This window comes from Myotis brandtii, unplaced genomic scaffold (genome assembly GCF_000412655.1).
Source record: "Myotis brandtii unplaced genomic scaffold, ASM41265v1 scaffold454, whole genome shotgun sequence".
In the NCBI taxonomy this organism is placed as follows: domain Eukaryota; kingdom Metazoa; phylum Chordata; class Mammalia; order Chiroptera; family Vespertilionidae; genus Myotis; species Myotis brandtii.
The window spans coordinates 2,751,067-2,759,930 of NW_005367354.1; positions in this window are offsets into that span (position 1 = coordinate 2,751,067).

Below are 8,864 nucleotides of genomic sequence, written 5' to 3' on the forward strand. Positions count from 1 at the left end.
CTCTCTATCTCTCTCCCTTTCTCTCTGTAAAAAATCAATAAAATATATTTAAAAAATAAAATAAAATAAAATAAAAAGTCTTTATTATTTTTAGAACATTTTAGGTTTACAACAAAATTAATAGGAAGGTACAGAGATTTCCCATAAACCCCTTAGACCTCATACATGCATAGCCTCCCCCATTATAAACATCATTCATTGGAGTGGTACATTCTCCTCTCTTTTTTGACGCTATTGATGATAAAAATACCAAAATAGATGGCAGAAACAATAAAAGGGCGTGAGAGTTTGGAGGAAAGAAATTATATGAGCTGGATAAGAACATATATAAGCTGCATAAGATTTTGGAGGTAGTATTTGAGCAGGGCCAGGCCAGGTGTTGGTAGAAAGGAGGGATTTGTGAATTAAAGACAAGGAAGACAGAGAGAGCAAAGGCAAAGAGAGGGGAGGCCATAGCCCAAATGTGGAAGACTGGGAGAAGATGGAACAGACTAGGACAAGCGTTCCATGCGGAGGAGCAGGGGACCATGAGGTCGGGAAGGTAAGGGGGAGATGATTAGGGACGATCGGAATACACAGTGGGAAGTTTATATTTAACCTGGGAGGATCTAAAGTAAGTCTTGCTACCTGGTAGGGCAAGCTTCCCCATGTTGCTCTTTTTCAGTTTTCTTTTTAACAATGATTGGCCCTTTACTGTTCCATATAAAATTTAGAATCATCTTGTCAGGTTCCTTTCGGGATTGTACTTGTCATGGCATTGAGTCCATTGATCAATTTAAAGAGAACAGACATCTTTATACTTTTATTTATTTATTTATTTATTTTTGGGAGCTCCCTACAAATAATTTTTCAACCCGAAGTCAAAGATAACCACGCATGGAAGGAAATGAGACAGGGTCAGTGAGAAGCAACAGGCAGTAGAAACAAACCAGCAAAGACTTCAGATGAAGAACTTTTAGACACAGGTTATAATGTAATGATGCTTATTATATTTAAGGAAGTAAAAAAAATCGCTTCCCAATGACTGCAGGGATAAGGAAACTATAAAAGTTCTTTATACTTTTATTTATTGTTTATTTTATTTTATTTTATTTTGGGGCGATCCCTACAAATAATTTTTCAACCCAAAGTCAAAGATAACCAAGCATCGAAGGAAATGAGAAAGGGTCAGTGAGAAACAACAGGCAGTAGAAACAAACCAGCAAAGACTTCAGATGAAGAACTTTTAGACACAGGTTATAATGTAATGATGCTTATTATATTTAAGGAAGTAAAAAAATCGCTTCCCAATGACTGCAGGGATAAGGAAACTATAAAAGTTGACAGAAACTTGGCTTTGTCCAGGGCCTAGACCACTGCCTGACACATAGGCTCTGAGGGAATATTTGTTGAGACAATGTCTGAATATCTGCACCCTCGGCTCGCTGTCTGGGCTCTTGTCACATATCTAAGCGCCTGTTGATCATCTTTATTCGTATGTTCTTTTGCTTTTTGCCCTCAGTTCATTTCCAATATATCTGAAATCTGCAACATGTTGTTCAAAAGGCTCACCGAAGTTTACATCGTTTACCCTTGCGCCTCCTAATTTCTACCAGTGTCGTAATTATCCTCTCAGTCACGCAGGCGGCTAACCTTAGGGTCACCCTTTCTTTCTCTTTTTGTTTCCCACATACTTAGCCATCACCAAGAGTCTTCTACTGCACTTTTTAACCTCTGGACAGTAATCTTCACTTACTGTCCACTCCCAATGCCATGGTGATCCAGGTTTTCTTATTACTACCTGTCTGGGTAACTACTGGGCTTCTAATTGCTAATCATCCCTAAATCTGTCTATTCGTTTTATCACCCCTAAATTAACATTTTCTAAAATGATATTCTGCACATGTTGACCCCCCTCCACAATGTCTACCCCCTGTACAGAACAAGTCACACAGGCACAGGTTTACCAGAATGTCTATCCAGCTTTTAGACATCCAACTCTTCAATGAACATTGAGTTTCTATTCTGTACCAAGCTCTGTGCTAATTACTAGGATATAAGTGAACTACAGACACCTAGTTCTTGCCCTCAGCTAACCTGCTTTCTAGTGGGGAAGGGAGGCACTTCAAATAACAATTGCAGTTCAATCTGACAAGTGTCATCAAAAAGGATGTTCACAGGAATGTTGAAGGCCACAGCAGAGGAAAACGGAGGGGCGGGTGAGTACAAAACAGGTTGTGGAGAAGGCATCCCAGAGTAAAGAACTTTTCATCTCATTTCTCACTATTCCCCTATTGCAACTTTCTGTTGCATTAGTCATTCCTTCTATATCTTGTTCAATATCCATGTTAAATTTCTTCCCAGGTCCCACACTCACAGTGACTATCTCCGGCTTGGCTCTGAGAGTAATACACTGTGGCACAGAAGCTATGCTAGCTTGAATTTATATATGTATGTATGTATACACATGTAAGTGCATATGCACATTAGGCTGAATCATACAGACATCACTGAATATTAAACCATTTTAACTCCCAAAATGGTAATTCCATATGGTCTGACCATATGAGTTGAAAACTTTGCCTAGGGCTGTTCCTACAAAAACCCATTATACAAACTCACAGTGTAGCTCAAAGATACAAACGTATAAGCAACCCCACAAATGCTCTCTTAAACATTCTACAGATTCCCATGAGTGTAAATTCTAATTTACATATTTTACATCTGACTATAAGTATGTATATAAACACAGGAAATGACAAACTCACTCACAAATGTCCTCACATACCACAAACCCAATATACACACACAAACCGACATACGCACAAAATGCCAATCTACACACGGGTTCTCTTACACAGGCATCATAACCAACACACTGCTATACACGTAATTTCCACACATATCAGTACACTTGCGTGTGCGCACACATACACACACACACACACACACACACACACACACACATCCAGAATAATTCTCAGACTTTACAAAGCCAAACACATGTACCCTTAGGGGAAAATTTCACCCACCCTCGTCTGTCTCTCTGGAGACCTAGAAAGTCAGATAACAAGGGGATGGGACTATATTTAAAATAAGAATTAATGAGCTCTGAGTGAGGATCGAAGAACTCTGCTGTGAGTGAAGTGCTCACGCAGGATCTTCAGCACCCCTCTCACCACCCCAAGGCTTTTGGGGCTTGTACCCTCAGTAAGGCCCCCCATTCAGAGCTCAGGTGGCCTCCTAGGTGACCCCTGAGTGGCCAGGTGGTAGTCTGCCTCATCCACAGGTAGCCTTTTCTACTGCAAGTCCCCAGCAGGCCAACTTCCCTGCTGGGTTGAGGAAAATGGAAACCAGTCATGGAGAGGGTGAGCTGGAACTAGTTATGGGTGGATTCCCGCTAAGTTACAACAAGCAATCGTCCCCGTGGTCATCGGCAGAAAACTGGCTGTAGCTTGAGTGGGATCTGAAAGTACAAAGGGGAGACGATGCCTACCGAATGTCTGTCTCTTTGTCGCACGTGCTGCGTCCCCAGGCGCCAATCCCTTCTTCCTGGCTTCCCCGCACGTCTTCTGTCTTGTTTCCATGGACACCGAAATCTGTCACAGGAACAGCAGGAGAAACTCTGAGCAGAGAAAAAGATCAGACCGAGTCTGTTTTTCTGGCTCCTTAGGCCGTTGCATAAACATGAGGTAGGAATTGTTTTTGCAAACTTTTTTATATTGAAGTGTAACATCCAACAGAAAAAGGCACAAATCGCTAGTGTGCAGCCCAGTGCATTTTCACAGCTGAAGAAGGGAGCTATAAATATGGAAAGGGAGAGCCAAACGAATCCTGTTGTGCTAAAATAAAATTGGGGATATCAGTATGAACTATGTTTTAATATATGAGTTTAGTTGCATGTATGTATGTAAATGTATTTTTTTTTGGCTCAGTCAACTAAGAGGGCCCAAAGCAAAGACACCCTAGTATCAATGAGCATACATAACACCCAGATCTTGGTGTCTAAATACCATTCTCCACTAAAAGGACTTAGGGAACCAGGGCTCCTACTTATGTCAAAAAATGGTGGAGACATGTTAAAAAGACATAAGAGCCAGCTTGAGCATCAAAATAAATAATAATAACAAAACACTATTCATGAAGTAAAAACCTATATAGTAAAAGCCTAATATGCTAAGTGTCTGACCATTGTTTTGACCATTCGACCAGTCGCTATGATGCGCACTGACCACTTGGGGGCAGATGCTCTGACTGGTAGGTTAGCTTGCTGCTGGGGTCCAGCCGATTGGGCCTGGGCGAGGTGGGCCGGACATGCCCTGGGACCCTCCTGCAGTCCTTCCTCGGCCCCAATTGTGCACCAGTGGGGTCCCTCAGCCTGGCCTGCACCCTCTCGCAATCAGGGCCCCTCAGGGGATGTCGGAGAGACGGTTTCAACCCGATCCCCGCAGCCAGGCCGAGGGACCCTACTGTTGCATGAATCCGTGCACCGGGCCGCTAGTAAGCATATATGAGTCCAGACTGATATAAATTAATAAATTAATGAATGAGAAAGAAAAGCTCTCTCTTAAGGTAAGATACCAAGTAATAAATGTAGGAGGAATGATGGAGTTAGAAAATCATGATTTTTGCATCCATCATGGAAATAATCTTTTCAGCTGTGAATCATCATTGGATTCTAAAAATTTGTGGGTGAAAATCCAATGGAGAAAGGGTATCTATATAACCTCAAAATATCCCCTTACAAATTACTTATTACAAAGGGGAAAACTCACATTACTGAACACTCCCTTAATCAACTAACTAAAGTTAACCTCATTAATAAATGGAATAAATTGAATCACAGACTTTCTGATATTGATGCCCTTAAAGGGACAGTATGTCCTTTCTGTGACATTCATAACTGAATTTAATGACAAGAATAATCCAACACAAAATAGGAAGGTTCTAAAAATAACTGTCATATTGGAAGGTAAAGAAAAGCTGAGGACATAGCAAATACAAGAAGAATAAAGATATATGACAACTAATGATACTGGATTAGACTCCAGACCAGGGGGTGAGGATGGGGAACATAGTTATAAAAGATATTTTGGGACAGATGGTGAAATTTGAATATGAACTATCTGTGGGTTAGAACAAAGTTTCCCAAATATTCTTGGTTCAAGGTACCCTCAGTGTCTCAATAATTTTTTTCATGGTCTTCCTTGGCCAAAAGAAATATCTAGGTCCAAACAACTTATTAAGTATTTATGCCCTAACAATTTAGTTGCTATTTGGAAAAAAATAATACATGCAAATTGAACAAAAATATATTTTATTTCCATCTTAACCACAGTTACTTACTAGTGGGATGTGTGCACCTGTTGGGCACTGCACAACTTCTCAAACCTTGGGATCAGGTTGGACAAGACCACCCTAATTTCCTGTTCCACACTGATTTTTGCACTGTACTTGGGTTTTTATCACAGTCATGGAAAAAGTTTCCCCTATGACATATTTAAGGAATATGGCGCCATCTATTGTAGAAATTGCAAACAACCTCAGGCAAGTAGGTTTGCATAGTCTTAGATTTCATTTTGCCTTGAGAATTTAGAATGTAAGATATCCTACAGATATCCGCGGTGAACTGAATTCACTGTGGGTCTGTGGGGCACTTCAGTACACAGTATGAGACCCACAGGATTAGATAATAGAGCTGTATCGGAGTTCCATTTCCTGATTTTGGTAAATATACTGTTGCTATGTAAGAGAAGTCCTTGTCTTGGAAAACACACATGGAAGTGTTTATGGGTAAAGACACACACCTGCTATTTACTCTCAAATGATTCAGGAAAAAACATGTGGATAGATAAATGGATAAATAAATAGAACACTGGCTATAGCAAACGAGACAACATGTTAATCGATGAATCTGGATAAAGGGTTGATATAAGATTTTGTTCTATTCTTGAAACCTTTCTGAATAAATTATTTCAAAAATATTTCTAAAAGATATGTCACAATACTACACTTCATGTGTATAACACATACAGTAAGAACAATTTTTAAATGTGTGCAAATTAAAAGCACCAATTCAGAGAGTTGCAACCTTTTGTAGAGATGGGGTAGGGTTGTACTGGGGAGGAATACACACAGCATCTGTGATGCTTTATTCTTAAGCAATGTGGTAGATACACTGATATTCATTATGTTGTTCTCTCTACCTTTAAGAATGCCCAATATATTTCCCAATTTACTTTTAAAATACAGGTTTAACATATGTAGAATCTTTCTTAATACATAAATATAAAAAACATAAGGCTACTGTTTATTGGGTCTACTGTACTTCCTGGGTATTCTTATAAAGGAGCTCTTGGAATCAATTTCAAGGCATATAATATTTTAAAATTAAAGTTTTAAATTGAGATATTTGAAAATCGAACTTAAAATAACTATTATGAAAAGTTGAGTCTTTATTCGTGGGCATTCTCCCCCGCAATCCTCCCCAGCACCTCATGCCCGTGTGGCACCAGCATAAATATAACAGAGCTGGCTCCAGCACTCCTGCTCCTAACCCATATACCGCTTCATCCAGCTCCACACCACACACAGCCAATCCATGCTTCTCTTTCTTCTTTCTATATTAAAGACTGGAAAAGAAAAGCTACTTTCTTGCTTTTTCAATTCCAAACTAATTTCACACAGCCAGTAGAAAATATGGATATTCACACTCAAACCTTGAAAACATCAATATGCAAAAATGATAATATATTTTAAACCTCGACATGTGTTATTGCCCTTCTGCTCAAGAGCAACATACCTAATCAGTCTTTAATAGTTAGACTTGACATTTTGCAATTATTCTACCACAATACCAGTTCTGTTACAGGGTGAAAGGTGAACTGTCAAAGAAACAGATGTTTCTTGACTTTATTAAATCATACTGAGAGATCAGTATCTGGAGAATAAGTTTAAATCCAATTATTTTAAGCTTAAAACGATCAATATTCTAACCATGGCTTATATTTCATATTTGTAAAGAATTTTAGAAGCTTCATTGAACTAAGTTATATCACTTATTCATAATGAAAACCCAGAATAGGCTTTCTTCTTGAAAAGCATATAATGTTTTAAAATTAAAATTTTAAATAGAAATATTTGAAAATCTAACTTAAATAACTAGTATACATATTTGAGCCTTTATTCACTGTCTTCCTGCAATACATTTAAGATGCTTACAGCTATGGGGGACACAAGCAATACTACCACTGTCCTTGTAGTTTACTGGGAACTGGCAGCCATTTTTTTCAGGGCACTAAAAAATTCATTTATCAAGGTCTGTTTATCTTCTGTAACTGAGGATATGGATTCAAAAATTACAGTTCCTTTTAGACTGATTTTTATCAAGAAGACGCTTTTCTTATCCCTTGGAATGAGAGAGTATAAAAGCGGCTACATTAGAATTCATTTGTCATATTGTCAGCTAAAGGCAAGGTGAGGACAGAAGATGGGGCTAAGTTTGGATGTGAGTGGCATGAAGGCGCTGACAGCTATAATCACAGGCACACACACCTTGATAGAGCTGGACGAGTGTAAGAAAAGTCTAGTCTGAACTTCCCTCCTACAAATTAGAACTACATAATAGAAGAGTAAGGACTAAACTTAAACCCATGTTGACTCCAAACAGCCATTTAAAAAAAAAAATTTTTTTTTTTAATGATAGGAATAGGATTCAGATCTTGCCTGAGGCCTATTGAACCCAAGAAGGAATGTACCTGCCGAAAAGGACTCCTTGTGGGTAACTGGGTCCAAATTCATAATCCAGAGTCTGGCAGCCATTGTTTAGAGTGGCCCCTCTTCACAGAGGGATCTGCCAAACCTCCTGCACTGTGTTCCTGCCCAAACAGAACCTGACAAAGGAGTTCTTAGAATCATGTTTTGACCAATGGCCTGAGACCTGCCCATTCAATCGGAGCTGACATGCACCCTCATTTACATCTTTACTGACCAATCAGAGCAATTCCATAACCACCAATCAGAATGCACAATTCCAACCAATCAGGACAGTGCTATTTGGACCAATTAAACTGTGAACATTTGGATTCCTTATTTGCATAAAAAAGGACCAATCAGGGTCGAGGGCAACCACTTTCCCTATATAAGTGGGTTTCCTGGCCTCTGGAGGGAGCCACTTTTGATTTTTGCCCAGCTTGCTGTTTACCTGGATAAAGTCCTTCCTTTTTCTGACTCCTGTTGGCATTGGGTTAGGGGCAGAGCATTTTTGTGGACCGGCCCCTCCTCCAGAACCAGGGCCTGAACTTCCCCACTTCCCTGGCTCCTGGCTTTGGCTCTTTGGAGCCAGAGCTGGGGGAACAAAATATTGGAGGGGTGAGTGGACCGCCAGTATGGACTGAAGAATCCAGAAAACAATCCCAAATAGACCATGGTCTGCGTAGAATTTTGGCTGGCTGAGCCTTGAACTAGTTAATCCGTAGTTCCAGATGCTTCCAAGGGGAGGATCTGCCCTAAAAGCCGCGAACAGAGCAAATGCCTAAGTCCTGGAGCAGCGGTTCTCAACCTGTAGGTCGAGACCCCTTTGGCGGTCGAACGACCCTTTCACAGGGGTCGCCTAAGACCATCAGAAAACACATATATAATTACATATTGTTTTTGTGATTAATCACTATGCTTTAATTATGTTCAATTTGTAACAATGAAAATACATCCTGCATATCAGATATTTAAGTACGATTCATAACAGTAGCAAAATGAGTTATGACGGAGCAACGAAAATAATTTTATGGTTGGGGGTCACCACAACATGAGGAACTGTATTAAAGGGTCGAGGCATTAGGAAGGTTGAGAACCACTGTCCTGGGGCCTCTGGGCGCAAAGCCGCCCCT